Source organism: Vidua macroura, chromosome 8 (genome assembly GCF_024509145.1).
Source record: "Vidua macroura isolate BioBank_ID:100142 chromosome 8, ASM2450914v1, whole genome shotgun sequence".
Classification (NCBI taxonomy): domain Eukaryota; kingdom Metazoa; phylum Chordata; class Aves; order Passeriformes; family Viduidae; genus Vidua; species Vidua macroura.
Genome location: NC_071578.1, coordinates 1,494,270 through 1,511,769, shown reverse-complemented (window position 1 = coordinate 1,511,769; position 17,500 = coordinate 1,494,270). Strand labels below are relative to the sequence as shown.

The 17,500-nt window shown below is 44.3% G+C and overlaps 1 protein-coding gene across 5 annotated transcripts in view; it reads left to right on the top strand.

Annotated features, from left to right (window-relative positions):
* Positions 1-17,500, top strand: part of MGMT (O-6-methylguanine-DNA methyltransferase) — a 135,147-nt gene that overhangs the window by 54,936 nt on the left and 62,711 nt on the right. The window lies entirely within an intron of this gene.

The following is a 17,500-nucleotide window of genomic DNA, read 5'->3' as shown; positions in this document are numbered from 1 at the left end:
CTGCTCCAGATGTGACTGTTGAGGGCACGTTAATTTATATTCGCTTTCCGTGGGCCCCTGTCCCCATCTGTACATCATTTCTGAATTTCTTTTTCTCCCCGGGGAGTTCACCTATTCATATTGAAGGTTTCATTTGCTGTGTAAACAGAATAAACAGACAATGCAAGAATCCCTACAATACTGTAAAATAATTCTTTTCAACAACATAGTGGATCATGTTTAAAAAAACATTGAGAGGGCGAAACGTGCCAGGCAACGATTTCTCTCTTTATTGCACTCCTGAGGGAAGACTCATCTTACTACAGCGCCTTTCCGCCAGGCTTGATAAGTTCATTTTTATTAAAAACATAACGAAAAATTGCATTTTAAACCGATCTAAAAATGCAGGATGTGCTTGAGGTTGCACTGGAGCGATGACCAAGGCGGGACATCCCGGCAATTCCACGCACTTCAGGCGGAAAGGGAAAAAAAATTTGCAGAAGGGAGATTCTTTCCTTTTTGACATTTTACAAATAAAAAGAGATGCGGGTTATTTATGCTGGGATGTTGCTGCAAAGTCCTTATCTCCATGTGGCACTAAACAAGGATTTGTTGTGGGATTTGAGAGGGCTGTGTAGTGCTTCAGTGTTAAGCACCCAAAACTCTGGGGGACTGGCACTAATTTCCTCTCTCTCGTAAAACAACATAGTATTCATAACAACTCGAGAGGCTTGACATAAGTAATGATGGCATATGCAGGCGAAGATTACCACCCCAACAGTGTAATCAAGGTGCTAGGTACTAATGCAAGTTAAATTGAGACAATAATGCTGAAACTTGCATTGTGGGATTAGGAGAGTACTTGAAATGCTGACATCGGCATCTCCTGGAAGCGCGCCTGTCTTCCTTTCAATTCCTGTTTATACTTAATGACCTCAAAATTTGTATGTCGTTAACACCGCGTTCTGAAGTGGGAGAGAACAAGGTTTGGGAGGGGGAAGATTCCCTGCCTTCGTTGACTTTTGCCTCTCCTGATAATTGGCGGCGCGTCGGGGCGGGCGAGCTCGCGGGGGGCCCCGGGGGCCCCAACCCACCCACCCACCCAACCCCGTGGCAGCGTCCAAATCAAGCCCTATAAAAATTTGATGCTCAGATCAATATTGTGGCACCCAGGTAATTAAAGTGGGTTTGTTTGTTTGGCTCCTTATAAATAAAAAGGGCTTAATACAGACTAATTACACTGAGCCCTTCGCCTACCGTAGGATAATAATGGCGGCAATTTAAAGTGATATTAAATGAGAATTAATAAAGGAATATTGAGTCACTTTGACTGCATTAAGCTGCGTGAAATGATTTCTTATCTCAATTTAACTTTCTGTCCACAGTTTAATGATTGATAAGCTTGGAATTTTTATAGAGGTAATCTAAAACAATATTTGATTGCTATGTTGAATTAATAACAACAAGCCCTTTTTTCTTGTTTATCAGCACATCGGGAGAGATGCTCCCTTTCACTTTAATGATGGTAATTTGTATAACCCTTCTGCTGGATATTGTGCTTAGTTTATGCATTTAAATGATACTTTGACAATATTTTAATTAGTTTTGCAAAAAATGGGTATTTTCTGGGCAGTTTTACTTCTGTGTTACGTGTGAGGTTTGTAAATTATTCCAAGAGAATGAAAGCAGGTTAAAAAAAAGGTACAAGTCAGCTTCAAGTGAAAATTGAAATCACCCTTAAATTCTGAAAGGAAGATTGTTAATCATGATCCTTTAAGATCACCCCTGGAGAACTGCATGGCAGAAGGAAACACTGGTTTGAGTGTTCCAAATCTGAACATGCAGTGGCCTGGATTTACTCCCCAAAAACCATTGTTTCTGCCACCAGTTCATGAGCCAACGTGTGCTAAGATAAATCCCTTCAGTGGGAGAGGAAACTTCTCAGAGGCACTTTTAAACTCTGAAGGGGCCAAAAGGCAAAGACACAGATTTTGGGTGCAAATCCACTTTATCTGTGCGATTATTGCATTTAAATATGTTTAAGTTCTGGTTCTTTGTTACAACTCCTTGTGTCTCGTGTCCCACCCCGTTAGCACCCCAGCCTCCTCCGAGCTGCAGAGCAATGCAGGTGGCCAGGACCTCATCCTGAGCCCTTTTTTTATATCTATACAACAAATTGCTGCTATTGTTCATTAATTTCTGTCTCTGAAATGCCATGTCAAGCCTCCCAAGGAGCCCACCACTGTCCCCTGGACAGCTTCTCACCATGGGCCAGCGTGAGTTGCTGATGAAATTACAGGTGCAGGGAAATGCAGAATTAGAAATATATCTGATGTTGCAATACTTGTGAAGCTATAGCTTTGTTGATGACAGGACAATTCCGTTTTTGACAGTTTAATTTACTGTTGCCAGTGGACAAGAGCAAAAGGAGAACGCGGGGTTAGGCACCTGCCCCCTCACGCTGTGTTTCACACGGTAGGTTGCAAAATCATGACTCCCTCAACCTGTCGTGCTCAAATGAGAAGGTTTTCAGCTGGGGAAATGGAATACATCAGTGCAGGTAATATTGCCTGACCTCATAAAACAAAAGGAAAAATTGCAGATTCTGACAGCCATTATGAATCTTGTATCAGCATCCAAACAGCTCCGAGCTGAGGCACGGTGCATGTTTGTAAATAGGAAAAAAAAAAAAACAAAAAAAAAACGGGGTTGCCACGTCGACTTGCAATACGGAGCAAAAAAATGACTTGTCAGTAATTCGTTGTGGGATGTTAAAGAGGCTGTTGGATTTCCTGGTTCTCTCCACAGCCAGAGTTTAGCCTGGAGCAGCAGGGAAATGCTGCTCGCCGAGGTGGTCTCGGCTCAGCCACGGGCTGGGGCGGCCGGGAGGTGACGGGGGAGCTGCCACACGGGGAAAGAAACGCATATTTTAGGCAAGCTGTGTTGGTTCAGAAATCCCCGAGCCTTTTTAATGGGCATGCCACAAAAGTGCACGCTCTCTTCCTATTAAAGCAGATAATTTTGGTTTTGAAAGCCTTTGAACTACAGTATTTTCTTGAAAAACATGGCAGGAGGGCTGGAGCTACGTGATCTTTAATGTCCCTTCCAAGCCAAACCATTCTCTGATTCTATGAAAAACCCAAAGCGTTACAGTGTCAGACCCTACACCCAATTAGAATTTTATTTCTATTAAAAGAAGGAACTCTATCGAGTGTAGTTCTTTCCAATTTCGTGTTAAAGTTTCCTTTTCTCTTAATGTCTTGACTACTCGTGTTTTTTCTTATTTGGTGGTGTACCTTCATCAGTCTTGTTCTTCCTTGGGCTTCCTTGTGTTCTGTATTTCAGAAAGTTCTGAAAATGAGCATTATTGAAGTGATTTGGTGAGGCAAGTAAATTAAGGATGGAGTCAGTCATTAGAAATTAGTTAGGGTATTTGGGTACTTGAAATGCCTGGAATTCTTGCAGGCTTTCACTGGTTGGGCTGTATTTGATAATAATATCCTGGGAAAAGTCTGTTAATCAGATTAATTTAATATGCTTTCAGTGCCTATTTTTAAGTTTGAAATTCCTCTTTTCTCTAGTGAAAGAGTTTTCAACTTTATACATTAAAACCTTCTTGATGACTCTTGAAGCAGCAAAGGCTTTACTGATGGTGGGCTTTCATGCCTAGGTCAAGGTGCTTCTTCCTTTACCCTCAGAGGTGAGACTGTTTCTTTCCATGTATTTTTGTGCTATAGGGAACCACTTTTAATCCATAACAACAGAATTTCATCTTCTGCATTGCCTCCCCTTCCAAGTTTCCTTTAATGGGGGTGGTGGGCGTAGCTTTAATGCTGGGCGCCACACTGGACCACGCCGTAGCTTCATCTCTGGATGCTGGAGAGCCTTGCTGCGACTTTTTCCTTGGACTCCTTGGGGAATAAAAGCTCTCTTTGCCTCGGCTAATTGGGCTGGTGTATGTGTGGGCAGGTTATCCTCTCACGCCGGCCCCGCGCTGATATTTACCCAGGGCCCCTCCTCGCACGGAGCCCGGCGCTCCCGCGCCTCCGTGTTTGCTGGAACTCGAGTGCACTTGAATTAAATTGCAGCTCATGAATACCAGGAGAGTGCTGGGATGCTGAGGGGAAAGGAGGCTGGTGGGGCAGGCAGGGCCACCAGGAGCTGGCAGCTCATCCCCCGACCATGGGACAGGGCAACAAGAGAGTGAGGAGCAGTTTGGGAAGGTAAATATGGGAAATGAGCCTGGAAAATTAGACTTCAATATTATTTTTTGCTTCTTGTACTGAAGATCTTAAAAGCATCCGAAATAGCCTCTCTTTTCATTCATGAGGGCTGTTTATTCATGCAAGGTGAAATATCTACTGTTACACCATGGAATCACAGAATGTTTTGGGCTGGAAGGGACCTTAAACCCCATCCAGTAGCACCCCCTGCCATGGGGTTCTCCCACTTTCTTCTCTTCCACTATCCCAGGGTGCTCCAAGCCTCATCCAGCCTGGCCTGGGACACTTCTGGATGTGGGCACCCAGGATGGAAGACCTCCATGGTCCTTCTCTGGACACATTCCAGTAGGTTCATAAATGAATTTATATATAAATTTAAGTGACTTGAAGGACTTCTACCACTATAAAAAAAAAAAATCAAAAAACCAAAAAAACACACACACAAAAAGAAAAAAAAAAAATCCAAACCTGTGAAAGAAAATATGCATTTGAATCCAAGTATTTGAATACATATAAGGTGCTCAAATTCAGTGAGACACATGGTAGATTAGATGGAAAGGTTATCCAACAAAACTGAGCGCAACCCAGAAAGATTGAAAAACATTGAATTGCAGAAAGGTGTAAAATGCAAGATTTCCTATTCAAATACTGATATTTTAGCCACCCAGGTATTAAAAATGTCACTCTAGTCTACAGCCAGCTCTGCCACCAACAGCAAACATGAACTTTCTACATCTGCTCAGAGGTGGCAACTCCAGATTCCCTCATTAATTTAAGCTGGTGTGGCTTTTGAGGTAATTAAAGCGCAAAGATGGTGACACAAAGGAAGGATTAGGGTTGGAAATACCCTGTTATTAACTTGTGCCTGGATGTGGCTGCTCCTCAGGGCAGTCTCAGTGAGAGCTGCCCATGGGCAAGCCAAGGGTTGGGGATCTCAACCAGCTTCGTGGTCACTGTGTGGGGATGGAGAAATCGTGAAACTCAAATTATTGTGGAGAAAGAAATCAGGAAGGAGTTTGGATTCTTGTAGTTTCAAAGACAATTAAAAATAGAGAAGGTTCATGCTGTTACAGTGAGGGGACACCTGACAGGCACCGGACACTTGAAGGAAATTTGCACAGAAATTTGTTGCAGTGACATGTTTGCAGCACGTGGTCACAATTTCTTAGTGATATTGTGGAAAATCTCTGCAGTTGTTCTTTCACATAACACTAGTAACTGTAACAGGGCTGTGACCCTTCCTGTATTTGCAGCTGTTAATAACTTGCTATTCCATGAATTATCATTTCATGTCTCCTGTTGGCATGAGCAAGCCCCGGCTGAAAACGCGCTAAAGATTTTGGGCTGCTTCAGAAAGACGTTGCTTTTTTTGAAATGAAAATAAACTCTGACTGAAAAAGCCACTCTTAAAAAAAATTTCAGGGAGTGAAAAATCCCCTCTGGCCAACAGTGCTGCAGATTAAGGAAAGGCAGGACATCCCTTTCCCCTTCCATCCCGTTTCACATTACGGGGTGACCGTCGCTCTCCCTTTTAACGGCTGAGATGGTTTTGCAAAGGCCACTTCAGGTTTCTCCACTTTTCAGTGCCTTTTGTGTGAGACTGTCAGCGCCCGAGCCCCGGCCATGACATGCACAGACTGGCTGGTTTTTCTCCTTCAGATCAGCGCCTCTGGACAGCTTCTCTTTCTCTGGCAGCCGCTTCAACCTGCTCTGTCTTGTCATCTTCGAGTTCAATATCTGCTGCTCTGAAGGAAAAAAAAAATGGGATGGGTTGGACCATTGTATTTGGTCTTTTGACCCTCCATGTTGCCCATGAGCAGTGAAGGATAACTTTTGACAAGCCATGTCAGATGTGACAGGCAATCTAGTTGGGTTGAGTGGAAATGTGCTGTACAAGTTTGAAGCCTTAGTTGGGGGCATTTTCCTGGTGTTCAGTGCATTTAAATTGACACCAGACCTCAGTGTTGTTCCTTGCAGAGCTCCGCGTTTCCAAAGCGTGCGGTTTTATCAGCTCAAATGAAAACCTTTCATATGCATTTTGCATCTCATTCCACCAATCCAAGGCAATATAGCCCTTCCCAGGGTTCGTTTTCCATCCCTCAGGAACGCACATTAAATTTAGTTTTCATCTACGAGGATGTTTGATTTTTATTTTTGTGTAGGAGGTTATGTTTCACTGTTCCATGGATTTCTGTCTTTCCGTGGGTCACCTGAGTGTGATGTGATAACACAGCTCCACGCACATCACTGTGCTAGAAGTTGCTGAATATTGCAAATTATTTAAAAAGCATTAAAGGAACCTTGCTAAGCTTCAAAGTGCTTTTATTTCCAATTAATTATTCAGAAATGTTGATAGTAGAACCTTTGTGGGAAGCACATTTTCTGTGCCGCCGCACGGGCTGCAGTCAAGATCTGTTCTTACTGTATCCCTTCATTAATGGGTTGTGATATGCAGTTCCTCTTTTATTTAAATTAATTCTCATTATGGATGAGAAAAGCTGGCAGATAACATCCTCCCTGGTAGCCAGCAGTGGTGGTCTGGCTTACTCTGAGTTTCCTGGCTCTGACCTACTGCGAGCATCCCTCGTGCTGATCCTGTGCTGCCAACGGCTTCTCCAGGGCAGATCTCCTCTCACCCTGCTTGGATCAGCCCAGGGCTCTGTTCAGCACAGACTTCTGATGGGCAGCAGCCAGAAATTGCATGGAATTCCCTTTGTGCTGTCCCAGCCCGCTCCAGCCTGGACTCCCAGGCAGTGCCATCATTTCCATCGCTGCCGCCTTGGTGCTGCCGTTCTTTTCCCCTCTCTGGTGTCACGGAATCCCAGAATGGTTTGGGTTGGGAGGGACCTTAAAGCCAAACCCATTCCATCCCCCTGCCATGGGCAGGGACATCTTCCACTGTCCCAGGCTGCTCCAAGTCCTGTCCAGCCTGGCCTTGGGCACTGCCAGGGATCCAGGGACAGCCACAGCTGCTCTGGGCACCCTGTGCCAGGGCTGCCCACCCTGCCAGGGAACAATTCCTAATTCCCAATATCCCATCTAAACCTCATGTCTTTCAGCTGTGTGGGAAAACCATCTCCATACATCACTGGCTCTGTGTCAACTTGTGAGTCGTTTAGGAAACACGAAATTTGAAGTGGTTTAAGCACATTATTATTATTATTATTATTATTATTATTATTATTATTATTATTATTATCATCATTATCATCATTATTATTAAAATTAAAATTAAAATTAAAATTAAAATTAAAATTAATTAATTATTAAAAATAAATATAATAATAATAATAATTTAATTGTCTCTGTGAATAGTTGATATTTGCCTTTAAGGTCCCTTCCAACCCAAGCCAGTCTGTGATTCTGTGATTGTAGCTTTGCTTCCGTTTTTGGGATGGAACAAAACGTAGCAGCAAGAAGAGCACTTTGGTGCTGGTACAGGGCCTTTCAGCCTTGCCAGCAAGGTGACACTTTTGGCTGATGATTATTTTTCCCCTAATATTGCTGATTTGTTTATTTCTTCCTTCATAGTAGATGTGATTTTCCTCATAAACCATTCCCGTGTGAATTAAAAACAACTTTGACTGGTGGGTCAGTTAAATCTTTAAAACAGAAAAAAAAAAAAAAAAAAAAAGACACAGAGCGAGCAGTTGGCAATAAACTTGTCCTTTTTGGCACCTGGAATAAAAACAGTAACATAACAGTACCTTTATATAGCACATAAAAATATAATTCAGGATAAGAATTCAGAGGTCACAGCAAATGGTTACCTAAATAACTCTAGGGAGTTAAAATAGTTTGCTTATACAAAGATAAGGTGATATTTTATGCAAAAAGCCCATGTGTGGTTCCAAAGCCTGATGGTTTTATACGCAGTAAAACAACTTTGAAAACAACCTGCAGAAAAAGTTAGAGAAAATAATTTTTGCAGATTGTAAAATACAGACATCCAAAACTTGGGAGGTGATTCTGCTCCACTTAAAAATGTCCATCAGCCTTGGTTTTAATTAGTGCATTGTGGCTGGATTGTTTCTGACCTACAGCTTCCTTCATTTCTGTGGCCACACATTGCTGTAAAACCAAAAATGAGGTTTCTTGCCCGTGGAGGATTTGTGGTAGAGCATTTTGAAGGTGTAAAATCTACAGGGGCTGGAGTTACTCCCCCAGCATTTACATTTGGCTGCCAGATTGAGGCTCCTCAGGGTCCTGCTCTGTACCCTGGGCTGTATCCACAGCTCCAGGTCCTGTTGACTGGAATTGCCCTTCAGATTCCTCCAAACAGGCTCCTCCTGCTCCTCACCACCTTCCAGGAGAGGCTGTCCATGGGATGGAGAAATGCTCAGGGGTCCTGGGGCCAGTTTATGTGGCCATTCTTTTAGGAACAGCAATCTTTGCCAAGTCTTGGCCAGCAAAGCTATTGAAAGTTCTTAAAAATCATAGAATCCCAGACTGGGCTGGGTTGGGGGGGCCCTCAAAGCTCACCTCACTCCAACTCCCTGCCATGGGCCACCTTCCACCACACAGGATTCCTCCAAGCAAATGTGTGGTTGTATATAGAATGTGGTTATATTACATTAAAATAACCTTTGCAATTAACAGGCAGAATTAAGGGACTTGGGACATTAAGGGATGGAGGGACAGGATAAGGGGTGATGGCTTCCCACTGCCAGAGGGCAGGGCTGGATGGGAGATTGGGAATTGTTCCCTGGCAGGGTGGGCAGCCCTGGCACAGGGTGCCCAGAGCAGCTGTGGCTGCCCCTGGATCCCTGGCAGTGCCCAAGGCCAGGCTGGACACTGGGGCTGGAGCACCTGGGACAGTGGGAGGTGTCCCTGCCATGGCAGGGGTGGCACTGGCTGGGATTTAAGGTCCCTCCCAACCCAAACCATTTGGGAATTACATAATTAAAAGTAGTTTGTTCCATATTTTGACGTGTTTTTCCTTGACCCTGTGGATTTCACATCAAAATTGATGTTTGCAAACACTCTTGAAAACCAACACTAGAAGCAGGCCAGCAAGAAAAGCTCTCACCAAAAGCAAAGGTCATTGATTTTGCAGGGGGCTGGGCTTTGCAGTAGGAGATCCGACAGTGTTTTCTTCTTTCAGCTCTAAAAGTGTCGATTTTGATCTGGAAGCTTAATTTCTTTCATCAAGGAGTTAAGCACTCAGTTAAATTCCACGAGAACATATTTAAACATACTGAAAGATGTACCCAGTACATTCCCCCTAACGCCCATAATAATGTGGCCGTCCAGGGCTCCGGGCACTGGGGCTTTTCATTTACATTGGCTGACCTCAAATTGGATGTAAGTTTTTATATATCCAAATTAATGCATTTGTTCTCCATTCGTAGAGGGGCCCTGGTGAGCAGGGCTTGGCCGTGGTCTCCAGCTGCAGGCAGATGTTGCTGGTGGTGGGGAGGTGCTTTTGTGTGCCCCTTTCATGGGCTGCAGCTGGGGAGGGTCTGCCTGGGGGAAATTCTGCTTCACCTTCTGGTCCAGATCCAGCCCTTCAGCGCTGGTGGAACCACTGAATGTAAAATAAATGGTTTTCCTTGGCTCTATGAAATGATTTCTGCTTTGATGGGTGGCAGAGAAATACAGACCAAAGCTGCTTTCCCCAGCTCCTTGCCCCAGGTAAATCTGCCATGAGATAACTTTCAAAAAGAGAAGTCTTGGGAGACCTTGGCTCATTTCTCTTTGGCTGTGGACAAGCAGGACTTCCACAGCTGGAATCAGGGTTGACATTTTTTTTGTGGTCTCCTCTATCCTTGTAGTCGTGGTCATGGTGGCCACCTTGTCGTGGCCTCCTTTAGCCATCTTGGATTAGTTTTTCTGCCAATGTAGACTTCTTCACTGGGTAAACCAGTAGAATCATAGGGCAGTTAAGGTTGGAAAAGATCTTTAAGATCATCAAGTTCAACTGTCAACCAGCACCATGGTCACCATTAAAACATTTGTGAACACTTCAGGGATGGTGACTCCACCACTTCCCAGTGCCATTGATTTACAACCCTTTCCATGAAAAAAAAAATTTTCCTAATACCTCATCTAAACCACTGGGCATCCTTCCTTCCATCTCAGAAGTTCAAGCACAGCAGTTCCTGAGCAGGATGGATATTGTCTTTGATAAAAAACATCCTTGCATTACTACTTGATCCTTATGTTCTACAGCTGCAAAACAAGATGGAAATCAGCAGGAATTTCTCCATGGAAAGGTGATCAGGCCTTGGCAGGGGCTGCCCAGGGAAGTTTGGATTGCCCATCCCTGGGCAAGGTGTGCAAGGAAGGCCTGGAGGTGACACTCAGTGCCCCGGGCTGGGGACAAGGTGGGGATCAGCTTGGACTCGATGATCCTGAAGGTCTTTTCCATCCATTTTGGATGGAAAAGACCTTCAGGATCATCACAAAAGACTTCTGTGCTTCTGTTCTATAATTCTGTGAACTAAATTCCCTTTAATCAGGCAGGTTATTCCTAGCTGCTGCTGTGTCCTTCCTTTTCCCACCCCAGCTGTGCCCCTGCTCCCAAGCCACCGAGGAGCAGCCTGTCCTGTTCCTGCAGCAGCCCAGGTACTGGTGCCACGGGGCTCTGGAGGCTCCCCCAGCACTTGTCACCTCGTGCTGGGGACCAGGCTGAGGCTGGGGACAGAGGCTGCAGCACCAGGATCTCACCCAGGAGAGGCCTCTCCAAACACCCCCTCCCTGGGCATTAGCAGTGCTCCCTGCTTTGGCTCTCGTATAAATATCTGCTGCATTTCCACCAGGAGTTATTGCTGTTATATATTTTACAGACACTTTACTGTCATCTAAGTGGTTTATTTTATTCCCACAGCTAGGAGAAAACTACAAAAGGAATTTTGTAATCTGAATGTGATTGTGGGCAGAGAGTAATGTTTTGAAAAGGAGCTGAGAGTAAATTATATCAGTGCTTTATTGTGTTTAAGGAGACTTCTCTATTGTGCTAGGAGTTAACATTAGTTCTCAAAGTTATTAACTGGATGTGGTTTTATTATGACTGTGTGTTTTGTCAATATATGACTTTTTTTGTTAGGCTTTTCGGTGCCAGTTCGGCTGCAACTTTGGCACCCTCCAAGTTTAAATATGTAAACTCAGCTGGTGTTGAAAGTTTGTTTAGGTTTAACTCCCTCTCCCATGCAGCAGAGAAAGTAACCCTTTTCTTATCCCTGCTAGGCTATTTATAGAGGGGCTTTCTCCAGGCAGGCTGCCTTACTCCGGGTTGTTTCGACAAATCCTATTTGGAGAATGGGACTCCAGATATTTGGAGATGGCTTTTTTGGTGGAGATGGAAGTTGTGTGGCTGAGGTGACCTTTCAGGCTGCCTCTGAGTGGGTTTCTGGCAGGAGCTTTGATGTGAGTGACAGACACTTCTCACTGGAGCCCATGGTGCCACCACAAACACTTGGCAGCCCAGCCTGGATCTCCTCTTCAAAATGCCCCAAAGAACACTTTTAAATAATACATGTAGAATCACAGAATATTTTGGGTTGGAAAGGACCTTTAAAATTATCTCATTGCATGGGCAGGGACACACTGTGTGCTATATATCAATTGTCAGCACGTGGCATTGTCTAGGATTTCAGGGTTTTTCCTACTTTTGAAGAAGATATTAAAGATATCTCCTCTACCTCTGGAGAAAACGAAATAGGTTTTAAAAACAAGTTAAAATCTCAAATCCAGGCATCAGAATAATGCCTCCCCTTACTAAAGAGAACTGTTTGAGGTTGGATGGGGCTTGGAGCAGGCTGATCTGGTGGAAGCTGTCCCTGCCCGTGGCAGGAGGTGGCTCTGGATGGGCTTTAAGATCTCTGGATGGGCTTTAAGAACAAAGCATTCTGTGATTCCCTGATTAATTGCCTTTCTCTAATTCTATAAGGACGCCATATGGCTGTCAAGAGGCCCCCACCTTCTCCCATGGCATCATCTCCAGTCAGCCTCCACTGCTACCCCAGGTTTTCCTCCAGCCATTTTGCAGACAAATTTATTTTGTTTTAGTGTTTATCTCCCTGCCTGAGCACACAGTAAAACCCCCCACACTTGCAGTGTGGATTTACTGGGCTCTTCAGTATTAAACATAAAATGCAAGGATGGACCACGTAAAGCAAAAATACTCCATGGCATGTGCAAAAACATGGTTGATAGAGCAGAGGAGCTGCTCCTGAGCCAAGTTAATACGATCCATGCAGAGCCCAGTAGATCTCCATTACTAAATAAAGTGCTCTCATGAAGCCTAATGTGTTCCTGTGAATTATTCCATTACCTGGGAAGATCCATGTGGATGTGGCTGCTCACGCTGCTCTTGGCCAAGCTGGTGGCTGTGCCTCAGAGTCTGTAATTAAAGCCAACCATTCATTTTCCTCAAATGTCCATTGCAAGGTGTAAATTGTTTTAAGTAAGAATATATTTTGAAGTCTCAGGAACAAAGCTCCCTCGTTACTGCAGTTTTCCCTGTTTTCTTTCTCTGTGGTTACAGGCACTGTGGACAGGCGAGTGGAGGAGTTGCTGTGTCACATCTGTGATTTGCACAGATGTGTTTTAATTCATGAATTTCGCTGGTGTGGGGCAGAGAGAACACCCAGAGCTGGGACCACAGCCCAGCACACAGGGATACCCCATCACCCCCAGTGCTCCTCTGGCTCGGGCACGGCAGAAATAAACACATTTTATTCTGGTGGTGTTTGGCAGCTCCCCTCCAGGGCTGTTTTTCAGCACTGAGTTGGCTCTACAGCCATAAAATGGAATCTCTGTGTAGGGGGGGGGGCTGGAGAGGGGCTTTGGACAAGGGCTTGGAGTGCCAAGGGGGAATGGCTCCCAGTGCCAGGGCTGGATGGGATATTGGGAATTAGGAATTGTTCCCTGGCACAGGCTGCCCAGAGCAGCTGGGGCTGCCCCTGGATCCCTGGCAGTGCCCAAGGCCAGGCTGGACACTGGGGCTGGAGCAGCCTGGGACAGTGGGAGGTGTCCCTGCCATGGCAGGGGTGGCACTGGGTGGGATTTGAGCTCCCTTCCCACCCAAACCATCCTGGGATTCCATAGATACAGTGTCCAGCCCAACCTTCATTTGCATTAAAACTGAGCATTTTGCTCACAAATGCACTGTTGTTTCTTCAGAATAATAATGATAATAAGTTTCTTTCTTCTTCAATAAGTCATAGGTACCAGGGGGTAATTCCTACAGTCCTCACCATGGTTTAAGCCAGGCTGCTGTGAAACTAAGAGTGATTTCACATCTCTCCTCTTCCAGATGAAAACTCATTCTGTTCATCTTTCCTACCCAAGAAGAAACGTTGAGCAGCCTGAGTGAATAACTTCAGAATTCCTGAGTTTGTAAAGATGCCCAAAGCTGGTGTAGAGTAGGTCTTGTAGAGTAATTTTCCATTATTAAGTGCTTTGTCCCAGTTCTCTTTTTTTTCCAGTTTTGGCCCATTTTTGTTGAAGCATGGAATGTCCTGAGTTGGAAAGGACCCAGAAGGATCTTGGAGTCCAGCTCCTGGTCCTGCACAAGACAATCCCATCAATCCCAGCCTGTTCCTGCAGACATTGCTCTCATTGTGTTGGTTGGTCCCCGTTCATCACATCGGTCATAACCTTTAAATACCTACATGGTTATACCACACCTCCTGCTCTGGACTACATAACTTAGTTTAACCTTTCCTCCAGAGATGAAATTTTTCTGAAATACTGTTTTAGTTGTTTTTAATTAAATTTTAATGATGGCTTCGAAAATTTATCTTTATTTTTTGGGTGCAGAGTGAGGTGCAGTATTTCAGGGAGTGCCTCCTCAGAGGGGGTCTGGTGGGCAGTGACTGCTGCTGGATTAGCCCCACAAGATTCTTGGTATCTCTTTCACTCAGTGCTTATTTAGATCATATTCCCCTGTATTTTGAGGCTGTTGTGAGAAAATTTTAAAAATTAGTTTTTTTCTGCAGTCTGGGTATGTCACTGTCCTGCCTGTGAGGCCCATATTTAATCTTGCAGATAATAATTTTCTTTATCATCATGATCTCTCATGATTAAATGTCAGTTTTATCAAATTTGTATTCTACCTAATTATTAATAAGTACAAACTTGAAAAACAACAACAGTCACAGAACAGGGGAGGCTGGAAGAGACTCTCTGAACTGCTTTCTGAGTGGATAATTGATTTATTTCCATTCTAATAGCTGCATTCTGCACTTGTTCATGACCCTCCTGTCTTGCTGGCTTTGACTATTTCTCTTAATTCATCAAAATGATTTTGATTTCTGATTTTTTTCACATAAGCTGCTTGGACCCTATCCCAGCTTGGTGTGCACTGGATTTATAATGCACACCAGTTCAACCAATTCCAATCAATCCAACCAAACACTGGAAAAGCTGGAGGTACAGTGTCATCCCAGTTGGCAGCCCTTATTTGAAGTTCATCTTGCTGGCATTAAAACACAAAGACTGGGATTTCCAGGTCACATTACTGCAAAACACTGTTTCCCTCCGAGCTCCCTGTTGCCCTTGTAACCAGGCAGTAAAAACCCTGCTTAAATTTTTTAAAACTTTTCTTGGTGTCCACCTCAGACTCTATAAATGCAAACTGTATTTCCCTCTTTTTTTTTATGAGAGTGTCACAGCAAAGGTATATAAAAATCTTGATAAAGTCAGTATATATTTCCCCTACTGCTGCCCCCTCTTATCCGTGAGGCCAATTATCTTGTCAAAGGAAAAGATTAGATTTGTTTGGTGCTTTATAACCTTATGAACCTGAGATGCTTATAAATATTTTAATAATTTGTTCCATTATCGCTCCCAATATCAAAGTTTGACTGGTCTATAATTTCTTGCTGTCTCCTTTTCCCCCGGCTTTGTAAATCCTCAGGGAGCTCGTCTGTGCTCCAGGAGCTGTCAGAGATGGTCACTAACTCTTCACTGCTTTATCCTGTTCCAGTGAACTGTTACACCAGCAATTAGGAATTGGAAGCTGGTTTCAGGATAAAGTCCTGGGGCATCCATGAGGTTCATTTGTGACAGTGGTGTTTCCTGTTTGGGCAGGTTTAACATTTGTGATCAGAAGCAGTCGATGGATTCTTTCAGGGAACATGAGTGGTTGGAAGGGTTCAGTGTGTAAATCCGTGTATAACTACAATTTTTAGTCCTAATTCAGGGAGCTGGCTCACATCTCTCACCTGCACAGATATGTTAATGAGGATTTAAAAGTACATTGCCCAGTAAAGCACGGAATGCACCACATCAAGTTCAGTTCATGCACCTTCACCTCGGGCTGATTGCTGTAAATTAAATTTCATCTGGGTGATTCTATGCAGCCAACACGCAATGCAAAATCCTTTGGTGGAATCATTCCTAACTATTTTGTAAATTCAAGGGATATTTTGGCAGTTTTGGTTGTCTGAAGTACCCACTGAGGCTTGGAGAAACTGAGGTGTGGTTTCTAAAGCTGGGTTGCCCCTGCCCTTTGTCCTGGGTGCAGATGTTGATTCCCTGGGGCAGTCAACATCTGGATCTTCCAGACCCGAGTGTTTCCTGCCCCTGCGAGTCTGTGATGTCCCCACTGCTGTGGACACTGCCCATGGAGTGGTTGTCCTCAGTTTTATATCACTTTTATCTTATTCATATCCTACCTAATTGCAAATAAGTTCAAATATTTCAAAGCAACAAGTACAGAAAAGGTGAGGCTGGAAGAGACTCTGAACTTTGCTGGATGAACAGTTGATTTTTTTCATTCCTTGTGGTTGTGATCTGCACTTGATCATGACCTTCCTGTCTCTTTGGTTTGGATTATTTCTCTTAATTCTTCAAAATAGCTTTGATTTCAGATTCTTTCACATAAGCTGCTTGAACTGTATCTGGGAGTAGTTTTTGGAGCCATGTCCAGGGGGATGTAGCTGGTGCATTATCCCAGTTAGGCCATAATGGTGCAGCCTGGTTGTCTTAAGACAAGGAAAAAAGGGGAAGATTTATATTCTGTAGTCCATCCTGTGTGCTATTCATGTCAAGGATCATTTAGACTTTACCATAAATAAAACCCATGAATATTTCAGTGAAAAGTTGCCCACATTATCCTTTAAAATCTGTTTCCCTCTCCATTTGTGCAGCAAAATTTGTATCTTGCTCTAGCACCTCCAGTGCTGCAGTTTATTGGGAAGTGAGTCTGTGCACATGTTTGTGCATGTATGTTGTGTATCTACTTAAATAATTAACTTGTGTCTCCACTGAAATGTTCTGTGCACCACAGCAGTGTTTTTATCACAGTAAGTACCCCAGCAAGAGCCAGGATTTCACAAAAAGTGTTTCTGTGTGTGGTTCTACCTCAGCAAAGAGTTGTTGTAGTCAGTGGTGCAAGGACCACACTTGTTTTAACAAGAGATTCCTGATGACTAAACCATTTTGAATATTAAATACTTCTAGTAATGACCTTTATTATGAAGTACCATGGTTTTTCACACAGAACAGATATCTCAGAACATGAAATGAATTGGGTGCAAAGCTTGGTTGTTGTGCAGTTCAGAAGTTCCAGCGTGGAGCTGTGACATTTTTAGGGAGCCAGGTTTGTTGTCCTGCAGGGCTTTAAGAAATGTGTTAAACCCAGGGCAAAGCTTTGGTGCTTCTGTAGAGATGGACCTCGAGCAGAGCCTTGGGGGTCTTCACACCCTTTTTGTAGAATCACAGAATGTTTGGGATGGATGAGATCTCAAGGATCATCCCATGCATGGCAGGGACACCTCCCACTGTCCCAGGTGCTCCAGCCCCAGTGTCCAGCCTGGCCTTGGGCACTGCCAGGGATCCAGGGGCAGCCACAGCTGCTCTGGGAATTCCATCCCTGCCAGGGAACAATTCCCAATTCCCAATCTCCCATCCATCCCTGCCCTCTGGTAGTGGGAGCCATTCCCTGTGTCCTGTCCCTCATCCCTTGTCCCCAGTCCCTCTCCAGCTCTCCTGGAGCCCCTTCAGGCCCTGGCAGAGCTCTGAGCTCTCCTCTCTGGAGCTGCTCCTCTCCAGGTGAGCACCCCCAGGTGTGCCAGCCTGGCTCCAGGGCAGAGACAGCTCTACTGGTAAAATGAAAGTATTTCCAGTTCAATCCCAGTGATGCTCCAGCAAGGATTCAGACAGCAGTGGAGCTCAGCTTTGGAAGTGTGAATGGAGTGGGATTATCAGCTTTTTTTCTGTAAGTTTTTTTGTGTTTTTAACAGAGAGTCCTGAAATAAAATGAAACACCTGCCAGAGTCACCACCAGCCATCACCCAACTTCCTCCCTCCACCTCCTCCACACACTTCCCTACTCCAGCATCACTGCC